General features: G+C 40.0%; 1 protein-coding gene and 1 long non-coding RNA gene across 2 annotated transcripts in view; both read right to left on the bottom strand.

Moving 5' to 3' along the window:
* The window catches only part of Sdc2 (syndecan 2), a 109,207-nt gene that overhangs the window by 58,516 nt on the left and 36,041 nt on the right, over window positions 1-14,650 (bottom strand). The window lies entirely within an intron of this gene.
* Window positions 6,518-14,650, bottom strand: part of LOC125610519 — a 21,462-nt gene continuing 13,329 nt past the window's right edge. Inside the window, exon 3 of the long non-coding RNA XR_007340510.1 lies at window positions 6,518-6,532. This is a non-coding gene — a long non-coding RNA (uncharacterized LOC125610519). The remainder of the gene's footprint in view (window positions 6,533-14,650) is intronic.

The raw sequence follows: 14,650 nt of genomic DNA, 5'->3' as shown, positions 1-14,650 counted from the left end.
CTCATAGTGCACTAAACCAAAAAATTTTTTACTTTTTATAATTTGGTTTTTAAAAGATAACTTAAAGGTCACTTATTGTTATAACAGATAATAAGTATCCTCAAAAAATTAATTTAAAAATTTTTTAAAAATCATATTAAAATTCTGTAAAATGCCTTCTTGTACACAATCTCATGGGTAAAATATATATTTATGGATCAGCTATCAAGATGGAATAGCTATAATTAAAAATTTCTGAAGTTAGTACCAACAGAAATACTGGTTTATTGAGTTCAAGTATTTTAAAAATCGTGCTTCCCCAGTGGTTCAGGAGGCTGAAGCAAGAGGATCATGAGTTTAAAGCCAGCCTCAGCAATTTGGCAAGGCCCTAAGCAACTCATCAAGACCCTGTCTCTAAATAAAATATTTTTTTAAAAGCTGGGGATGTGGCTCAGTGGTTAAGTACCTCTAAGCTCAATTCCCTATACCAAAAAAAAAAAAAAAAAAAAAAAAAGTCATGCTTCACAGATTTCTCCTTCAATATTTATTAAACAAAATATTTTATGCCTTTCAGCAAATTTCCCTTAATGCAAAGGAACATTTTGTAAAATAAGAGTGTCAGATTTTTGCGTCATTTTTTAAATTTGAAACTTGCATCACATATAACCCCATGCCTTAGGGCTTTCTTTTCATGGGTCTGATTATAAAACAGCTATTCAGGAATTCCTGAAATACCTACAATTCTTCTTCATTCAATACCAGAAAACTCTTAGAAGCTTAATGAATTGAAGGAACACTGCTCTCTTAACAAGATGGTTCCAGACACCAGAAGAATTTCATCATTCAGAATGCACTAACTAAGGGTCCCCTCCATGTGAAAAGTTAACTAAGTAGACTGAACAACTGCATGCCTCTAAAGAATAAGGCCATCAAGAAACTGAACTGAGCCTTCAAAATAGCATAAAACTATATTAATGATATGCTATAAATCAGTGACAAAAACTTACAAACTCCTCTGTCCCTTTCAGTCTTGAAGCAGAGGAAGACAGCCTGAAGTGATACTATTAAAATTTTTTGTTGAAGCAAAATTTAGGACTTTATCATGATACTGAATCAGACTAAACTCTTAAATAGGGGACACAACAAATGTGTTGAGTTGATCTAATTTTTTTTAAAGGCAAAGTATAAACTCGTTTTATGTTAAAACACTGCAGTGTGATATAATTCCTTTCCTTTATATGTTGGACAGAATTCAGTCAAATGCGTGGTAACAACATGTCACCATTTACTTCTCTCTCAATTTTGAGACCCACACTTGCCAAGATCAATAACATGGCATATAATTCAAGAAATTTAATATATCAAAACAAAAGCGAGAAATAAGTTCCTCAGAGCCTCTAGATAGAATATGGTCCCAAGACAGAGCTCAAAGTCAAAACAAGTTATGCTTCTATAATAGATGCTAGAGTCCCTATTTCATTCCTTATTTCACCTGGAGGCTGAAATGCTAACTTGAACAAAATATGGACAAAGCAAGGATTCTGGCCAAGCCTAGGCAGAGAAGAGCAATATCAAATCAGAAGCAGCCAATACACATCAATGTGCCCCTGCTTCTGGTGCAGAACAACAGGATTTGTTATTCTGCCCAAATCAGGAGACATTCAAGCCAGCCACCAGGAAGGCTAGCACCTATCCCTGCCAAATCCAATCCCTGACTCCTGGGGACATATGCTCTGCCCCCAAGAGAAAACAGGCTGATCTTGTTTAAGAAAAAGGCAGGAGGAAGAGAAAACCGGAAGATGGAGCTATCAGAAAACCTATTCCAAGAAAATGGAAATGGACATAAGAGAACTTGGCAGCTAGATTCAGAGGGGTTGGAAGCAATGGGAAGTGGATAAGTCCCAGATTCCAAGACCTGTCCAGCACACTGATCTTGTGAGATCTCCTCGGTGTATCTCCACAATTCAAAAAATGAACTGCCTGCTCTCTCAGGAGATTCAACTCAGTTACCTGACAAGTCCACCAGCATTCAAATTAGCTGCCTAGAAATTACCTCGTACCTAATGATGAGTGGTTTAGAGCAGGGCCTTGCAGCTGCATAGATGGGTGATTCCTGGTTCCACCAGCTCATCAACCAGGCAAGTTACTGAACTGCAGTGTGTCTGTGGTTTCCTTGCCTGTAAACTGCAGCTAATAATAGTGCGCCTGCCTCGTGAGATCTCTGTGAGCATCAAATGACTTGAGAGACACAGGTTTCTGAGAAGAGGTGCTTGGCACACAGTAAACATGCAATACAAAAGTGTTAAGTTACTAGTCATAATTCCTGGAGGAAGGTGCCTGCTTTATGCTGTCCTGTTGAAAAAGAGGCAGGCTTTGACTAGGGAAAATTACAACCATGGGCATTTAGTAGTGAGAAGTGAACCAACTTCTTGGGGCTTGTAAGAGGAATGATGCAATGCACGGCAAGGGTGTATCTCTGCACTTAAGATACCTGCCTAGGTCAGGTGTGGGCCACGAGGTCACAGTGCCTGCGCCAGGCAGGCCTCCCCAGGGAGAGCCAGCTTCTCTAACTTACATGAACATGCTAATCACTGGCTGAACAGGAGGCAAGTTTCAATTCCTCCTCAAATTCTATGAACATGCTCTGGACACGCGCAGACCCCACCAGGGCCAGATGGATGACCACTTAGACTGTGAGAAGAAACCAGAGCCAATAATACTAAGCCAAGAAAAAAGATCAGGGCACCCAGCAGTGGGAATTAATTTGACTTTTCTCTTCTCACAGGTGGAACCCACACAGAAGGTTCCTGGGGGCTCTGATACTGATTAAAAAAAACTATCACAGAAGGGCATGAACTATCATAAACTGTGCTAGCTTTCTAAGAATCACTGCAGTATCCTTCAAATAGAACACTTTTGTTTTCTAATACATTGTGAATAGAGAACACAGAATTCTTGCTTTGGGCTATCTTACTGAGTTACACCTCCCCAGGGTTCTGTGGGTCTGCATGTTGGTGGGAACCAACCCAATCAATGGACACAGGATACATGCTACTGGAGAGTATCAAAACTTCTGTTTCACAAGCACCTTTGACAAGTGTGGAGTCAACAATAATAACTATACTGTCGGCCATTTAAGTTTTTCAATGGAATGTCTGCCTCTGGGAATGGCTATGCGTACTATGTCAAGCACTTGGATTAGAAATATGTTCTCAAAACTCCTAGAGACTAGACAACCATCTGTTTATTCTAACAACTTGAATTAATGCTTATATTTTACATTATACTTACTTATAAATATGAGATCTTTGGCAAACTTTTTGAGTTCCTATTTGCAGACAAGCAGAGACATCCCCAGCCAGCCCATGCCACATCTCTGTGTTTGGAAGTACTACATACTACTAAGAGACCCAAAAATGCCAAGTGAAAGATTTCACACCTAGAAGAGGGAGCAGTCCCAAAGGAAGCTGAATTTTGTGTTCAGCACTCAAAACTGAGGAATTAGGAAGGTCAGCTAACACCGGGGTGCGCTGTATTACAACCATTTCCAGGCTGATTGAAATAAGGAAATTGGTTTTGTTTTAAGTATGTTCAGAAGAGAAACGGATATGAAGACTTTTAAAACCACAATTTTCTTGATGGGAGATGCCATAACAGCCTTAAACAAAGAGAAACAAAGAGCCAATTAACAAACATCCCCCAAATTACTGGCTCCCATTAGCCTATTTCATGAAGGGCAATGGAGCAGTTCTACCAACCAGCTATAGAAATGCTTCCTCCAGTTGTTTTTGCTAGGAATAGACGTTCCCCTGGCCCAATTGCTCAGAAGCCATTTATTTCTGAAAAAGCTGTTCCACTGACAGCAGTCCCATCACAGTTCTCAAAGAGATAGACTTCAGGCCCATCTTCAGGGTTATCTGCATGATAACGCTCTTCACCCTTAACCTATCCCATACCTTGTAGGAAAGCTGGATGCCACCAGGCTGCTCAGTGGAGGTTGTCATTCAAGAGTAGGGAACAAAGGGGGACAGGGAGATTTCTAAGCTAAGATCTGTGGTTGGGGAGAAATGTGGAGGAAGAAAAATAGGGGGAAACTTCAGAAATATTAAAACATATACATTGTTAAAAAACGCTCCCCTATGTCTCCTTAAGAAACAAGGTATCTCAATTCAAAAGGATTCTGTTGAAACACTCATTTTTGAGATTCTATACTCAGACTATTCAAGAAATGTTTCTGACAAATATAATTTGCCACACGAGATAAAAGGTACATGGGCACATTTGAGTTCAATTTGCTGCACACACTGGTAAGAGGGAATTTTACACAATACAATATTATGCCTCAAAAACCCATTGAATATGACATCTACTCCACTTGTACACTGTTTGCCAGGATGCGCCAGGAAGTTCCGTTTCACACACAGAATTGGGGTCAAAGCTTTTTTTACTGCCCTGATCCTACTTATCATCAAAATTCACGTCAAGTCAGTGAGATGCAGAACTCTCAGCTCTGCAAATTCCTTGTTTCATATTCATTGCAACGCAGACTCTCAATATGAACAATGAAAGCTTAAACAGTAGGCTCAGATCAGGAATTTCACCGGTCCATTTCCAGTCATAGCTATTTCCAGTACCTCCTGACCCTTCACTAAGATTCATGCCACTTCCACTAGGAGAAAGAGACACTGCCATGATGAGGTAAAATATAGGTTAAAAACAAGTTTAAAAAGTGGCACCTGGTCACTCCAGTTTGAAGATTGCCTGCAGATGAGAAGAACCCCTCTGTCAAGATAAATCATATTGCATGTCTGCAGCAAAAAGCATCTGTGATGCTTAGAATTTTCTTTTTCCTGGACACTTCCTGTTTAGGGAGACACTTGGCAAATAGAAGATATTTCAATTATCTTAATTTATTTATTGTTGTTATTAATACTGGAAGTTAATAAATATCTACAAAAGCTGCCTCAAATGGTTAAAAAATCCAATCAAGAACCTGATCATACTAAGTCATCCCAGATATTAAGACAAGGAAAGCACCCTTTAAATATAGCGCCACATTTCTGTGTAGGGAGCCACCTTGATCTCCTGTGTCAACAGCAAAAGCATATGCTACCCATGTAGAACAACGGGACCCTGGTTTATTACTATCGGTAGCTCTCATGAAGAGCTCAGAGTGGCTTCAAGATTGAAGACTATAATGAGGCACATGAATATAGGCCCTGTTGGCCTGGCACATAAAGCCACCTAACAATTCCTGGTGACTTCTTCCATAAATAGCCCAGTGAAGAGCGTTGGTGGGGAGGTGGTCCCCAAGTTCATGGAAGAGCCTGAGTCATAATTAGGCCTTCTAGATCCATACACACGGCCTGTGACTCACACCATAAGCAGAGCTGCAGAAGTCTTTATAGTGTAAACTAATGAGCCAGGGCTTTCCATGCAGATCCAAGGCACAAGATGCAAGCAGACTTTTCAACAGGAGGCAAGCATCACCACGGAAATGCTGTCAACTTAAACCTTGAAGACACAATAATAAATTGAAAATAACCTACATTTTTTCCCCAAACTCAGATATGAGACCATTCAATGTGACACAAAAAGGTTTTGCAAATCAATGGGCCATTTAGAAATGGCCTGGTTTTCATTCTAGCACTGTGGCTTTTTAAAAATTGTCACACCCAATACAACAGCCTACAGGCTTCGTGGAAAGTGCCAGTTCGGAAAAGCTGTGCTCATTGTGACGGCTACCATCAGGAGAGGGAATTCACAGCACGGTGCTCTGCTGGGTCCATTAATCAATATAGGGAAATCCCAACAAAAGGCTTATTTAGCTCCTCTTCCTAAAAGCATTTTTAATTCCACAAAGGAATCAGAAGCCAGAGGATGTAGCATGGTTAGAGGGCTAACCATTCTGACCAATCTTTAATGAAACACTTGAGAAATCCATTCACACAGGGTCCTGTTTCACACAACAGCTTTTTTTTTCTTTTTTCTCAGCTCCAAACTTGATAGTAATTCACTTCCTTGCTGTTAAAACAGCCTTGTCTTTGAACTTCAGCTGAAATCATGAAATGGCTCCATGAGGAACAGAAAAATGCATCACACATTCTACAGAACACTTTCCATCCCCACTCCCCCCAGTTACTAAGGATGGTGTGCCCACCCACATAGAAACTGGTGGAGGGTCTTCTGTAGGAAGGGTCTTCTATAATTCTCCATGACTCCCAGCCCTCAACCCCACTACACTAACAGGAATTTGCTCTGGGTTTTCAGAAAGGGAGGAGAGAGAAAGCAAGCCAGCCATCACACACATACTACATTATCTTACCCTAAAGTCCAATCTCAAGGAGTTGGTTCTCTGGTCTTCACACCCCTTCAAGGGTTCATGAGTCCTGGGTCAAATCCTTCAACTAGACCAATTTCTGATCTTAGGCAGTTTGGGATATCTTGGAGGAGTGAATTCAAAAGTTTATATTTCTAAAACTTTTCAAAAGATTACAAATGGAATTTTTCTCGGCAATTTCTTAGCATTTTACAGAAGGACACACTCTTCCCCCTCTCCCCTTCTATCCATACCTTTTTTCTGAGGGAAAGGTCACTTTTAGTTCCTGATTGCCACCACTGACTGCATGAATCACCTCTTAGGATTATTTGGCCACCCCAGAACTGATCTCTCAGCTAGAGTTCTAGTCTCACCACTTTAAATCCAAAGACCTCACTCAAAACTGTAAAGATGGCCAAAATGTAGGCCCTGCAAGCTCCTCAGCATAGCCTCATTTATTCCATCATAAAGCAAGGGCTCCATTGCCCCAGGTTCAGCTGGGTGCCTATTAGAAATGCAGATGCCCAGGCCAGGTGGTATAATCCCACAGAATATCCCAAGTGACAGAATTTCAGGTAGGGTGAAATGATTGTAGCTATTTGTCTTTATTACATTCCTCCCTACAACACTGTGGTGAGGTCCTCAAGGGCAGTGGCTGTTTCTCTTTCATCCTGATGTGCCTGCAGCACTTAGCACAGCGCCACTAAATCTGAATGATTGACAAGCTCACTGAACAGCCCTAATACGCTCAGTTCAAAGACACTGTTTTTACCAACCTTTCACTGAAACCTGATTAGAATCCTCTTGTCCCAGCCTTGCTCCTAATATGTAGTACATGCTCCCTCTCACCTTGGACTTTGTCCGATTTCTCACCTCTACAACAGAACAGTTTTTCATTTACCTACACCGTGTGCATTTTGGAAGGTCTACATCAAAGTCTTTCTTTTCCCAATACTAATCTATTCTAATGTCTCTTATGTTTAATTTTTGACACCTGACTTCAGAATTACTTTTTTGGAGGAGGCAGAAGAAGTTATTAAAAACGCCAGTTCTGAGCCAGGTACCATGGCGCTCTCCTGTCATCCCGTAGGCTTGGGAAAGCTAAGGCAGGAGGATGGCAAGTTCAAAGCCAGCCTCAGCGAAAGCAAGGCATTAAGCAACTCAGTGAGACCCTATCTCTAAATAAAATACAAAATAGGTCTGGGGATGTGGCTCAGTGGTTGAACACCCTTGAGTTCAATTCCTGGTGCCAGTACTAAGGACTAGTGAAAGATCTACAGAATTATAACAGGGAGGGAAATGTAAATATGGCCACATTTTAAAAACAATTTACATAAAATAGACTCTCAAAGGCAACCAGTCTTGTCTATTTCTATAATTTCTACTTTGCAAAAATCCTCTAAAATATTTCCAGAATCACATACTAGGCAAAGAAGAGTCAAAAATCTTAAAACCCCTTCTCTCAGCTAATGTACTTCAAGAGCTACAGGAGCAAAGCTAGTTAGGTGGGGACAACTGCTCCAACTTTGCCAAACAGGATACAAGGACAACACAAGGAGTCAGCTCACCAAGCTTTTGGAAGGGCCCTCACCTCTACACCTCTTCACAGTAAGCAGCACTTCCCACAGTGCCTATGCATCATCATTAAATGGTAGGCCCATAAAAAGTAAGGCAGCCTTTAAACAGTACATGATAACCTACTGCATAAAATATATACAATTATGTTGATTAACTATGCACAAACCAGGTGACAATTATACCAATCTGAGGTTCCCTGTAAAATCCACATGCCTTCAAAATCTGCAGTTGCCTCATCTCTTATGAGCAGGTACAACCATATCTAAACCCATTCATTGAACAAAGGAGAAAAATAAAAATAAAAGGGGTGGGAGAAGAGCCACAAATTTCCCAGGGATGTGGCGCTGTGCTAAGTGCTGCGGGCACACCAGGATGAAAGAGAAACAGCCACTGCCCTTGAGGACCTCGCCACAATGTTGTAGGGAGGAATATAATAAAGACAAATAGCTACAGTGTAAGGCAGTGTGCGATAAGGGCAGTAAGAGAAATTCGAGGGACTACTGAAACGCAGGAAGAGGAAGAGCAATTACTAGAAAGAGACAACATCACGGAGGGGCAGCATGACAGCTTGTTCTTGAGGGGAGAGCTTAAGCTTTTCGGTGGAGATGAGAACAGAGAAGAGAGCAAGAAGGATGGATAAGAGCTAAAGAGCACAGACAGAAAATTGCGTTGCCTACAACTGTACGAGCTGGCAACTGAGGCAGACCTGATCAAAGGATGGGTGATCTGGGAGTCCTCGACCTCTCTCGGGGACACCTGGAGGATGGTGATAACTCTGCATCAGTAAGTGCACCTTGCAGATGGGTAAAACAATGGAAAATCATCCCAAAGTCACCTTACTGAGGTTTATTTCCTAACAAGGAACAGTGTGTACAATCTCAAATGAAGCCTAGATGGAAAAGACCCCGGAGGAAAATAATTCTTTCTGAAAATATTGGGTAAGAAGAAGCTTACAGAAGCAATCTCAGAACAATGAACAAAGCCAGAAGCTCTGGGTTTGGGTCTCAGTTCCTCCTGCCGGCTGTCGCACCTTCCTTCAGTAGACCACTCATTTCTGTTTCTTCCTATGCAAGATACAAACAAGAATTTCCCACCCTGTAAAACCGTTCATTGATCCAACAAGATGGATTGGATGGGCCTTTCTAAAACTTGAAGTTCTTTCAAAATGTAAAGCAATATTACTGGATGACTTTTGGAAATATTTTTAAATTTTACTGAAGAACACAAGTAACACACACATACATGTTACCCACATGTAAATACACATTATCATCATTGAAAGTTCAAATGATACAATGCCCTCCACGGCAAGGGGACACCAGGCTCATGCTGAAATAGATGCTACAGCAGACAAAGGAAAGGACACAGGCCCATGCTGGGACAGCTGGGATGCTGGGTGGATCGACCCTGAAAGGACACAGCATCGAGACTTTCCATTGACTTACACTGACACATCTCCTTCATAGAAAAGCAACTCAAACTGACTTAAACTGAAACTTAGAACATAAAAATCCCTCAATGGTATTCAATTTTAAAACACTTATTTTGCTCAGATTAGATGATGTTCCCTTTACAAACACGAAGAAATTACCGTGGCCCTTCCTAATGTTCTTCATTACCAACTTGGCTCTTCCTAATAGCTAAGTGCAATCAGTACTGCATATCCACTATATAATTATCTAGTTAACATACACATGGAAAGCAGAATTTGAACAAATTCACTTTCGTCGTTAAAGAAATAAATGTAAGATACATATGTCTGTATCATCATACCATTTGCCATAAAAATGTTTAAAGCTATATGTAACCTGTTAACCTGCACTAAAAGATCCTGTACTATGACTAATTAAAATAAGTCTGCCTTTGACCCCATGAAACCCACACATCTTCCAAATTGTTAACATACTAGAATAGCATACTTATAACTTAAACTTAATTTTTTTTCCATCCAAATATCAATCATGTCAGACTACACAGCTATTTTTCAAATTCCTCACCTCTTGAATCTAGCAGCCTAAGTTCCTCTTCTTTCTCCAACCACGCCCTCCAACTCTCTCTACATGTTTCCCCTATAACTGAGATCGCAATAAAACTTACCATCCAAGCTAGTGTACTTTTTAGAGTGAAGGAAGGAACCATTAATTAAGCCAGGAAAACATGTATGAAAAACTGGATGTATGGGCACCCTACTTACAACTATGATTCTAGACAGACAGAAAAGTCACTGAGGAAGAGAAAGCAAAACTCATATTTAATACACCAGCCCTGAATTCCCACCCAGGAAGCTAAGAAGGAGAAGACTCTTGCCCCTCAATGGAAGCTGCCCCAAGCTGTCCAAGTCAATATGTACTGCGACAATACCAAACTGAGAATTCTTTAGGACCACTGGAAAGGGCTTGAGGGCTCATTCATTCTCTGCTATAAACAGTCGACTATCCTTCACGCTAAAGAGGCATTGATAACCTTCAATTAAATAGGCATTAGCCACGTCAGCTTCCCACTCCAGAGCCGCACCCTCATCCAAAACATTCATTAAGTACGGTTTACTGTGCTGGATGCTACAAAGGTCAAGGTGCAGAGCCCACATCCTCTTTGAATTCACAACTCAAGATGGAAAATGACATGAGCTGTCAAATGAGCGATACCTACATACCTCAAATAAAGGGTTTCAAAGTGCTGGCCAAGGAGGAAGAACAGAACTAGACCTCAGGAAATGGGAGAAGGGAAACCAGTTAAAGGAGAAACTGGTTCAAATGATTCCAAGGCACTGGCTTTGGGATACAGCAAGGAAGCAGCTCCGCATATTGAGAATTAACAAAACAAAACCAACCACTTCTGGTCCTCTTTCACAGTTAGGTTCATTGAGGACCTTAAGTATCCTTAACCATGAACTGACCTTGTGCTCCCTGAACCAGGGACCTCGGAGGCCCCTCAGGACTGGGAGCTCTTACGCCAATCACTGGAGTACAACTAGAACCAAAAACATGATGCTCAAGGGACATCTTATTTCTTTAATTGTGGTCAAATGCACATGACATAGAATTCATCATTTAACGATTTTTAAGTCTCCAGTGCAGAGCATGAAATACATCCACACTGCCATGCAACCATTACCACGTCCATCTCCTGAGCTATTTTATCTTGTAACACTGAAACTCTGCACCCATTAAACACCACCTCTCCATAGCCCTCCATCAGCCCCTGATGGCCACCATCTCACTTTCCATCTCTCTGAAGTTGACTATTCTCCGTATCCCATGTAAGTGGAAGCATACCCTATCTGTCATTTTGTGTCTGGCTTCCTTAGCCTTATAAAGTCCTCAAGGTTCATCTGTACTGTAGCACATATCAGGATCTCCCTCCATTTTTTTAAAGCTGAAATATGTTCCACTCTATGGATATAACACATTTTGTTCATCTATAATAAATACCTTTTCAATCAATGAAGTAATTAAACGTCAGAGACTAGAATGCAGTCTCCTTTAATCTGAGAGAATTTCAAGTCTCTCTCTTGAGCTTGAATATTTGAAATCTTGTACAGAAACACACAAAACTGGCAATTGGAAGGGGGAAAAATCAGGTAAGAAAATGCTTCCCCAAGGCTCTCTTCTACTTCCTGCCATTCAATAACCTACCTGGCCTGCTGAACTGAGACTTTTCTGGTAAACTGTCTTGCTTTTACCAGTTTATGCTTTAATGTTTCCACTTCCGTGCTGAAGGAGAACCTATTCTACAAAGGCAAAGAGGATAGCCTCTTTTTTTTTGGAAAGAGAAAGTCACTATGGAAATAAACACTGCTAAATCTTTTCAAGTCCTAACTTCCATAAGTCAGAGAAGTTTGATCAAGAAGTGTGCATGGGACAGAGGGGTAGCTCCGCATAGCTACTGTCTCACAGAATAATGTGAGTCCAACTCAAGAAGGCCCCAGCTGAAAGTTACTGTGTGTTCCTCGTAGTTTTCAAGGCTCTACCTATGGGGACTTCCTTTTTCCTTTCTTCCCCCATCTAGGGATTCTGAACAGACCCCGGAAAAGCACAATTGCAAAACTGAGTTTCAGAATGAACATTAGATTTTTTTTCTTCCTACTCCTTGGAACTTTTTAGACGCTTGATTTAATTATTTCAATAAGCCTAAACATAATGACTTGCTTTAAAAATATTTCCTCTATCAATATGGCCCCATTTCCCCATCCAAGCTACTTGGTCAGACAGCTTCTGTTTGTTTCTAGCATATGGAGTCCTAAGAGGAGAAGAGGGTGTTATTATACCTCACTCCAGAAATGACACCTTAGAAAATTAGAAAGCTTAGGCACAGCAATGACCAAAGACTACAAATACCGAAAATGTTATCTGACATAGGAAATAATGCATGAAATAAACATGAGTAGACAGTATTGTAGTGAAAACCTAATTAAATTCATGTCATATTGCTTTTAAACCTCTAAGTGGTCAGGAAATCAGACCAGGCAATTTAAAGGAAGTAGAGGTCATTTCTTACCATTCCTTGATTCCCTGTGGAGTGCACTCCTAGGCAGGCATCTCCTACACTTAATATACGTTGATTTAAAAAGTGATGTTTACTTGAGTATTAGCAGTAATGCAAGGGTGCTGTTGATCTTCTTTCCTTAACTTAATAATTTTTAAAAGCACAAATTTAACCAGCTAATGAGTCACTATATCCAGAATCCACACATACTTAATACTTTACCATATGTGCGGTCCTACAGAGCCCAAAATCTAGTTGAGAAGATCAGAAAGAAAAAATAAGTACTCAAAAATGTTTGAAGAAAATACTTTTATATCATCTCATCCACACTTAGATGTGTTTCATCTTTGAAAATATAGGAGATAAAAGATCTTCCTTTAATGTCATACATACAGGAACTCCTGCAGTTCATGTAGCATAGACACATAAAATTTTATGCTCAGATATGCAAGATAATGCCAGGTCCTGCTTTGTCCTCTTATAAAATTTAAAATAGAAAACAATTACAACATAACTGTGGTCTTTTAGCCAAAATTCATATTTTGCTTATTTTCGAGATACCCAAACAAATCATTTTCAAATATATACAGGTTAAAGGTATATATCCTAATGATATTCAGGTATCAACCCAATCAAAGACAGCACCCTGTGACTGCCTCTCCTAAGACTTCACATGGATGACAAAAACTGGATGGTGATCAGACTCACTGAGACCTATATCCAAAGGTAATACTGCTCAGTGGGCTGGCAGGACTGTCTACTTGGGGACAGTATAGACCCAGCTGGCTGCCTGCTCTGTGCTTTGAATAAATGAGTTTCTTCAGAAATTGCTCTTCACATTGCAAAGATTTGACTGAATTCTTAATACTGCATACATAGCTCAGCAGTGAAGATCTTTCTGAAATGTAAGAGCATGGATAGCTGAAGAAGTTGCCATAGAAACTACCCCTCCTTCAACTGACAGCAATTAACAGACTACCATATTTCATACGCCATAGAATTTTTTTTTTTTTTTTTTTCCAGAATTTTTAATATTTTTATTTTTTCAGTTTTCGGCGGACACAACATCTTTGTTTGTATGTGGTGCTGAGGATCTAACTCGGGCCGCACGCATGCCAGGCAAGCGCACTACCGCTTGAGCCACATCCCCAGCCCCCGCCATAGAATTTGAAGCAGGTGACCTTGTTTTTTTTTTTTTTTTTAAACACAATTTGAAGGTCCTTAGCAATGGGGGAAAATACCTTTATTTGCTTTAGGGAGATTTAACATTGGACTCTGAAAAGCTTCAGTCAATTCAGCCTAAGCAAAAATATAAATTCCCCAAATGTAACATTTTATCTAAAGATAATTTTTTTTATCTTTAGGATCTTTGAATTGAAATGTTTAATAAACATTCTGTTTTTCAAAAAGTGCATTTGTATGTTTAATTTTCAAGTGCATTTTGTTACTGTGTTATAGAACAGACTTTCAGGAATGGAAGTTCAACATGTAACATAAACTTTACATGTAACAGTCTACAGGAAATAAGAGTTTGTGTTAAGCCATGCCTCAAGACTCAATGTGCAGGAACCAATTAGGCCTGAAGTCAGGGGTCACTTGTAATAGAAAAATTTTAAAGACAAAGCTGTCAGATATTTTTAAATACTTTGGCTCTTAAGGAATGGGGGAAAATTATCTCTTTTTTTTCTGTTATCCTTAAAATCAATGGCATATAAACAAAATGCAGAGCTCATTGAAATAGCATTTGAAACCAATGAAATATACCTAAAATGTCCCAAAGCAAAAATCTTTCAGAAGGAAAGTTATTAATTTATTTTAACATCTCTGTATACCTAAAGCTACCCATATCTAAAAAGTCTCTGGACATATTGATAACATCTTGTTACTGCCTGACTGGCTATTTCCCCCAACAAAGACCCATGCTACCCCTAAAGAATACTCGACTGCATGCATTTGTTGGTTAGATATATTGTTTCCAGGGTTTTCTGAGAACTTTGTGACAGCAAAGATTCCTTGACTCTGAGATCCTACAAACTTCAGGCTGGGGATCCCAGAGAAACTCACAAAGCTCTTACGCAGTCAAGAATTCAAATTCTGCAGCTCAGGAGGCTGAGGCGGGAGGATTACAAGTTCAAAGCCAGCCTCAGCAATTCAGCAAGGCCCTAAGCAATGTAGTGAAATCCCATCTCAAGATAAAAAAATAAAAAGAGATGGGGATGTGGCTCAGTGGTTAAACACCCTTGGCTTCAATCTCTGGTACCAAAAAAAAAAAAAAAAAAAAAGTTAAAA

Source organism: Marmota marmota, unplaced genomic scaffold, assembly GCF_001458135.2.
Source record: "Marmota marmota marmota unplaced genomic scaffold, marMar, whole genome shotgun sequence".
In the NCBI taxonomy this organism is placed as follows: domain Eukaryota; kingdom Metazoa; phylum Chordata; class Mammalia; order Rodentia; family Sciuridae; genus Marmota; species Marmota marmota.
Note: the sequence above shows the minus strand (reverse complement) of the source record. Positions and strands in the feature narration are given on the sequence as shown.